The following is a 6,911-nucleotide window of genomic DNA, read 5'->3' as shown; positions in this document are numbered from 1 at the left end:
TTGTTTCGGTGCACGGCCTGTTGACCCAAAGGGACCTTGTATCACTCACTGCACGCTGATGGACCCAACAGATGAGGAAACGGAAGGAATCGAGTTCTTTAGAAAACAGAGACCGCGTCCTAATGGCAGCAGCGGTTGCATTTGCAAGGAGATTCATGAAGACAGAAAGAGCCTTCTGCGCCTTCCTTCCAACCGACTTCGAGCGGCTCGGTCCCCTCCGGCGTGGGATCTGGAACTAACGCTGACTAAGGCCGACGGAGGAATATGTCTTTTTCCTTGCAGGTTGAAGATTTTTGTGGTGGTTTTGGCTTCTGTGGAGAGGGTTGCGGGGGAGGGGAAGGAGGGTGTTTGGGGATGGCGAGGACACGTCTCTGGGTCCTGAGGGAAAATGCCTGCTCCCTGGCAGGGTCACTGGGACTATCCGGGAGAGGAGGCTGGAGGTATGGGCGGGGCGTCCTAATGGGGAGTTCAGGAGGATGCACTGAGACGGACTCAGCAAATAAAACTCCAAACCCCCAAGCGCTTTCGCGGCGGGGTCCTCTCCCAACCTCGCCCCTGTCTGTACCCCTTCCCAGGCTGCACCTGCCAGCTCCTTTTTCTTGCAAGTTCTGAGGCTTTCCGGGGTGCAGGGTGGGGTCCTTAAGGCCGCAGGTACTGAAGTGGATCGGAGAGAGGCCCAGAGGAGGACGAAGGAAGCAGGACTGCGGGCCCCGGGCACACAGGCTGACCGGCTGCACGGCCGTGAGGATGCGGCGTCTAGGCCCAGGCCTGCGGCTGGGGAGCGCTGCGGGTGGCCAGGGGAGGACGTGACCTCCCGCCCAGGCCTTCGGTCTGGCTCGGCCACCCTTGGAAGCTGAGGATGTACCCTCGCCTCGATTCGTCCCTCTTCCTGCCCCCCGACTCCGTAATAATCTCTAACGTTGACCGTCGAGTGTCCATCTGGCGCTAGAGTGAAATCAATGTGCATGGAAAATGGAAAAATGACCTCTCCGGGGACAGTCCCTGGCGTTTGTCGCCCTGAGCTGGGGGCGCCCTGACCTCTTCGCCTCCCCCTCGACTTAGAACTTGGGCCTGGGGCTCATCCTAGAAAGAACCTGAGACTAACCCGCGTCTACCCACACCTCGGATGGGTCCAAAGCTTTGGGAACTGCAGGAGGACCCGAATCTCAGGAGTTCCAGGTCTGCATGATTCAGGAGAGAAAGAGAAAGAAAAAAAAAAAATCAAGACTGGGAAATGGGAGCAAAAAAGAAAAGGGAAACCAGCGCCTGCTCATCTTCTCCTTGCTCCATGGAGAAGTCTCTGGTGCATTCCAAGAGAAACAGACGAGAATGCCTCGTGCGTGCTGGGAAGCGAGTCACTGAGAAGCCCTGGGCGCGGTCCGGGCCGGCAGGGGCCGAAATGGGGCCCGCGCCTACAGTCGTGGAGCCGCAACTCGACGCAGAACCGCCCTGGCAACATCACACGAAGTTGCAATATGCATTTGCAGCCAAAGTATTGCCTCCTGGACTCCAGGTCTCAGTATTTTGTGTGTGCTTAAGCAACAAATAGGTTGGATTTGAATTTCAAAAGAACCCTCCCAGTGTAATTGTGAGAGAGAAAGCTCTTAGTGATTCTGGAAGTTTGTTTTCTGGGCTTCCCGGCCCCTGACCCAGTCCCTCAGGTCTTGGTAGCGTTTCTATTTTAAGACAAAAGGGAGAAGTATAGGAAATAAAAAGATGAACCTATTGAGAGTTGCTGACACTTTTATTCTGACCTGGAACATTCCTTGCCCTCAATAAGGCCTGATTTTTTTTTCTTTTTTCTTTTCTTTTTTTTTTAAGGCCATCTAAATTTGCTGCAGGAAGATCATTCCAGGCCTTCTACACAGCTCTATAAGGCAAAAAGCCGCACACATTGCCTCCCACAAATTCCGTTTGAAGTCCTTTTTTCTTATATGTCTACATTTGTGATGCGATTAAGTATTGAATACATTTTCTCTTAAAAAAGCTGAAATGAGATTGAGAAAGACTTGGCAAAACACCCAATGAAAGAATTGTAGATGGGATTTGGGGAAAAAAGTCTTTATTGGGTACCATCATTCTCATTATTGTTATTATTGACATCCTCGTCACTGTGAATCAGCCAGCCCAGCCTCCAACACACATACCACCAGCACAACTCCTCATGTTGACTCATGGGCCCTGAAACCACCCACAGAGTAGATGAGGGAAGGGAGGCTCCATCTGTCCTAGGGAGAATGCTTTGCAGCTGCCCCCAAAAGACTCCATTCTAAGGTTGGAATGGGAGGAGGGTATTATGTAAGTTCAAGAGGAGGAAAGAGAAAATGTTTTCCCTGTGGAAGCAGCATAGGTGGATGGACTTTTGGTGGCTAAATGCCTTCCTCTAAATGCTAGCATTGGATGTGGTTATGTGGGAAAATGTATGTGTGCATATGGGCACACCCCTCCTCCAAATATCTCTGTGGCAAAAGCTCCTCAAACATTCACAAAAGCTGCCCCCCTCCCTTTGGTAACGGAAGTAACTTACAGGAGTTTACCTTTGCCTCTGTTAGAAGGTCAATCTCTTTTCCGCTTAAGCGGAGATCTGGGCTGTTTCTGGCAGGGGAAAGAAGAATATCACCAATTTTTCCTTTGATACATTTCTAAATCTGGAAGTATCTGGTAGAGTTACCTCAAGAATCATATAAGCTTGCATCACGTTGAGGACTGTGATGGCGGCGGTGCATATGAGCCATCAGGGCCTTCTTCACATATTCAGTCAGCAAACTGCCTCAACCTCGTCCTACTTTTTCTTAACCATGTAATTCCCCTTTCATTTAAGCCATAGACTGTAGCTAGAGGGGCTCAAATAGGTAATAAGAGAGAAGATGTTAAAGAGTTAAATGCCCTCAAAGGGGAGAAATATCCAGGTTTCTTGTAAAATTACTGGTGGCATAAATAGGCCCCAAATACAGAAGGGAAGGGCTGACCTTCACTTGGACACCTTATCTGAGCACAGAAGGGGCCTGGCAATTATACACAGGGCCAAGTGGTCCATTCGTCTCTTTGCCATTTTCGACCATTAAAGCCCTACATAAACATACATTTTGTAATGAGACCCACCCAGTGGACACAGGCAAATGCCCACACCCTTGCACACAGACCTAGTAGACCCAGAACACTCCCACACACATTAAAGCTTTCTGGAACAAGAGTTTACATAAGTAATGAAGTAAAAAATATGCCCCTCCCATCATAGATTATCCACAGCAGAAACCTAGCAGGCGTCAGCCATGGTACCTGCGGTTTAAGCTCTCAGCTTAAAGCATCTGAAACGGGCATTACGTGGGAAGGCATCCGGAGATTTTACCGGAGGGCACATCCGCGAAGGGTACAGCAACCTCTGAAGGAATTACGGGGAAGCAATTACCAAAAAGAGGCTCGTCAATGTGGACATTTGTGGGGCAAGGGTTTTAGTAATCAGAAGCTTAAACCATGCCTAAAAGAAGCATCCAGCAGCCTTCACAGTGAGCAGAGGGGGCAGAGCAAGGGGCTTTACACCCCAATAAGGCCCAGCACTGACTGCTTTCTTCTTCCCAAACCTGTCCAGAAAGTGCGAAGGGGACACCAGAACTCAGAAAGCTACTAGTTTCAGGGGAGGTATATTTTGAAAGCAATGGCAAATAGACAAGGCTTGTTAAGGCTCAGGGGTGAGAGAAGCTGTTTTCCCTTTCTGTCCTGCAGCCAAGCTTGCCTTCTGGGTCTCCAGAGGCAGCCCAGCACCTGCAGTCTGCAAGATGTGCACTGCAGCTTTCTCTCTGCGGGGGCAAGCAGGTTGTGCCACATTCTGCAGACCCAGAGAAGGTTCTGGAAGTATCTAGGTGGGGTGCTACACACTTAACCTCTGCCTGACTCTAAACACTGCCTTAGGAGGGCAAATGAAGAGCCTAAGAGGTAAAAATTACACAAGGATTACACATAGTAGGTACTCAATAAATATTTGGGGGAACTGAGGCCAGGGAGGGGCCCTGATCCAAGGCATCACTGAATACTAATTTATTTAGCAGGCTAGACTGAGGCTTTGGAGAGGAAAGAAGTCCTCAGTAAGCTTCAGTGGAGACTCTTAGGCCTTGATTACTGTGTCAGGAATCAAATTAATCTCCTAAACATCCCTTATGGCCTTGGCCTTGCAAAGCCAGGCCTCTGCCATGCTCGGGGGAAGGGATGCAGCAGGCTTCCTGGGCAGAAGGATCCAGCTCTTGGCCTCCTTTCTCTGCTCCTCCCTCTACTGCAGGGACCTGCCCCTCCTCCATTTCCTCCACCTGGAAATTAATGAGCTTAGGTCTTGCCCCATCCGCTGCAGCTTGGTGGTTAATACAGAGCTGGAAATGGGATGAGATTGTGGCAGCGCAGTACGAGGGGGGTCTCTAGGACCAGCTGCTGCTCAGGGTCTAGTGATGGGAGGAAGGCCTGATTTGGGAAGCAGGTTCTTCAGGATGAAAAGCTTAACCCTTTCCATTCCCTGACAGCCTCTTTCAAAACAGTCTTTCCTCAGACCCCCACTTGCACACATTCTGTTTTTCCTTCTGTTCACATTTTTAAAGGAACACATGTCTCCCTTGGGTCCATGTAGGTTATTGTGCCTCTCCCTTCCTCTGCAGCTCCTGGATCTCTGCCTGAAACTGCAATAACAGCTACAGGGAGGGCGTGAGGTGCTCCTCAGAGCCATGGCCAGGCTTTCAGCTCCGATGGAGCTTGTGAACCCGCTAGGAACTGGCTCCTTCTTGTCCACATAGCCTAGCGACTTCCTTAAGCTTGTCAGGTGCTCTCAGCTCTACAGCAAAGGGTGACAAACAGCTCCCCCTCTCCCTTCCAACCGCCTGCCCTCCTCCCCAAACCTCAAGTAGAACACAATATATCCGCAGTCCAGGCCCTGAGGCAGTCTGCCAGTCTCTGGAGCCAAATTATTATTTTTTAAAGGGCAAATCGAAAAACTCAGCTCAGAACAAAAACACAGTCACGGAGGAAAGTGTCGACCCACATACAATGAGTCCTGAGCCCAGAGAAAAATCTGCACACACAAGCACTCCGCAATGCGCTCCCAAGCGACCCCCTCCCCACGCACACCGCATCTGTGCTGCACAGATCTGCTTCTGTCACAGAACCAGCTTCTGTTTCTCTCCCTGAGTCTGTTTGCATCTCTAAGCCCCTGTCTGTCACAAGCTGCACACCTCCCCACCCCACGGGCTCCTGTGCGGGACAGGCAGCCGGAGGGAGCTCGAGACCCCTCCCCTCGCGCCCGCAGCCGCTGCGCTGAGGTCTGCGGAGGGCGCCTGGTTCGGTCGGTCGCTCCTTCCTTGGCGGGCCCTTGCCGACCCACGGTGCTCAGCCAGCCCCATTCTTGGCATTCACCGCGTGCCTTAATTGTATGGACATTTAAATCAAGGTCCGCTGTGAACACGGAGAGAGAGGCCTTTCTCCTGAGGAAGGAAAGGAGGAAGGAAGGAAGGAAGGAAGGAAAGGTGAAAGAAAGGAAGGGGGGTGGGTAGAAGATGGAATAAGAAAACCAGGAAAAAGAAATAAAAAGCGGCGCGTGTGCGTGCGCACTGACAGCGGGGAGAGGGATGGGGGTGGGGAGCGCCGGAGGAAGGGACCACAGCATCCTCCCCGCCGCAGCTCCCCCAATCACACAGACAATGAGATAACAGCGACGTCTTCCAAAGGCTCTTTGTTCTCCCCCATCCTTTCGCATCCAGGCTTTTTCCTGCAAAGCGGAGGGGGTGGAGGGATGGGGGTGTGGGTGGAAGTGGGAGACGGAGGGGTGCCTCCCCCGTGTTAATTACCCCGGCTCCCCTCTCCCCTTTCCCCGCGCCTCGCCTCCCCTGCAGCTCCAGACAATGAAAAAACAACATCGACCCCACCTCGCCCCAGCGCAGCAAACCCACCCACCCATGTCGCCCTCTGCTTTGCTCAGGAAACTGAAGGGGGCAAGGACGGGGAAGAAGAGGGCGAGGGACAAGGAGAGCAGCAGGGGCTCGGCAGCGGCAGCCGGGGCAGGGCGCGCGGCCGCCGCCTCTTTACCTCCATCGCTGAGTGCAGGCGCAGCCGGGCCGGGCGTGCCGCAGGGGCGAGCTGCCTCGGTCCGGGGCCGGGACCTGGGGATTCAGCCTTCCGGAACTCGCCTGCTGCAGTCCTCTCGCTTAGGTCCCAAGTGGTGGAGGGGGGAAAAGGGGGAGAGAGAGAGAGAGAGAGAGAGAGAGAGAGAGAGAGAGAGAGAGGAAGAAGAAGAAGAAGAAAAAAAAGAAAAAAAAACATAAGAGCGAGGCCCATCTGGCCCCTCATCAGCTTTGTCAAGTCTTGCATACGCTAAAATGCTAATGACCTAGATAGCTCATGCAAAATGCAGCAGGGAGGGCGGGAGCGAGGGAGGTGGGAGGGAGGAAGAGAGAGGAGTGCAGGGGGGAGCGAGGGAGGAGAGGCGGAGGGAGGGAGAGAGGGAGAGAGCACCCCTACACTCTCCCCACCCCACCTCCAACTGTCAACGGGCTTTACCAGGTAAAGGGTGGACGTAGATTTAAAAGGTCACTCGTGTATAATGCGGCTGGATCCCTGGGTCAAAAAAAGGGGGCGAGACAGAGGATGAGAGTCCCGAAAGCCAAAAGGACAATAAGACATTATTTTAACTCCCCCCCCACCATGCCCTCCTCCACCTCTTCACACTGTTTACACACAAATCCTGTCGCCGCCTCATGCATGTGCACGGACATGTCAATTTCTCATCAATTTCTCAGCGCTCCTATCCACAGACACCCGAATTCTCATTCCCAGCAAAACTCATCCTGTGGACCCGAGGCAGGAGAAGACCCCTTCTCTCCTCCTCAGTGCTCCTCGGGCTGGCCCATCCCTACTCAACTCCACCTCCACCCTCTACT

At 52.7% G+C, this 6,911-nt stretch overlaps 1 long non-coding RNA gene across 1 annotated transcript; it reads right to left on the bottom strand.

The window, feature by feature from the left end:
- Positions 1–2,045: 2,045 nt before the first annotated feature.
- LOC112630125 lies at positions 2,046–5,357 on the bottom strand. The gene is made up of 3 exons (XR_003120815.1): positions 2,672–5,357; positions 2,538–2,595; positions 2,046–2,269 (listed from the first exon to the last, which is right to left on the bottom strand). It is a non-coding gene; the product is annotated as an uncharacterized LOC112630125 (long non-coding RNA).
- Between the last annotated feature and the right edge of the window lie 1,554 nt (positions 5,358–6,911).

The sequence above is a fragment of the Theropithecus gelada genome, chromosome 8 (genome assembly GCF_003255815.1).
Source record: "Theropithecus gelada isolate Dixy chromosome 8, Tgel_1.0, whole genome shotgun sequence".
NCBI lineage: Eukaryota > Metazoa > Chordata > Mammalia > Primates > Cercopithecidae > Theropithecus > Theropithecus gelada.
This window is presented reverse-complemented; position numbering and strand designations above follow the sequence as displayed.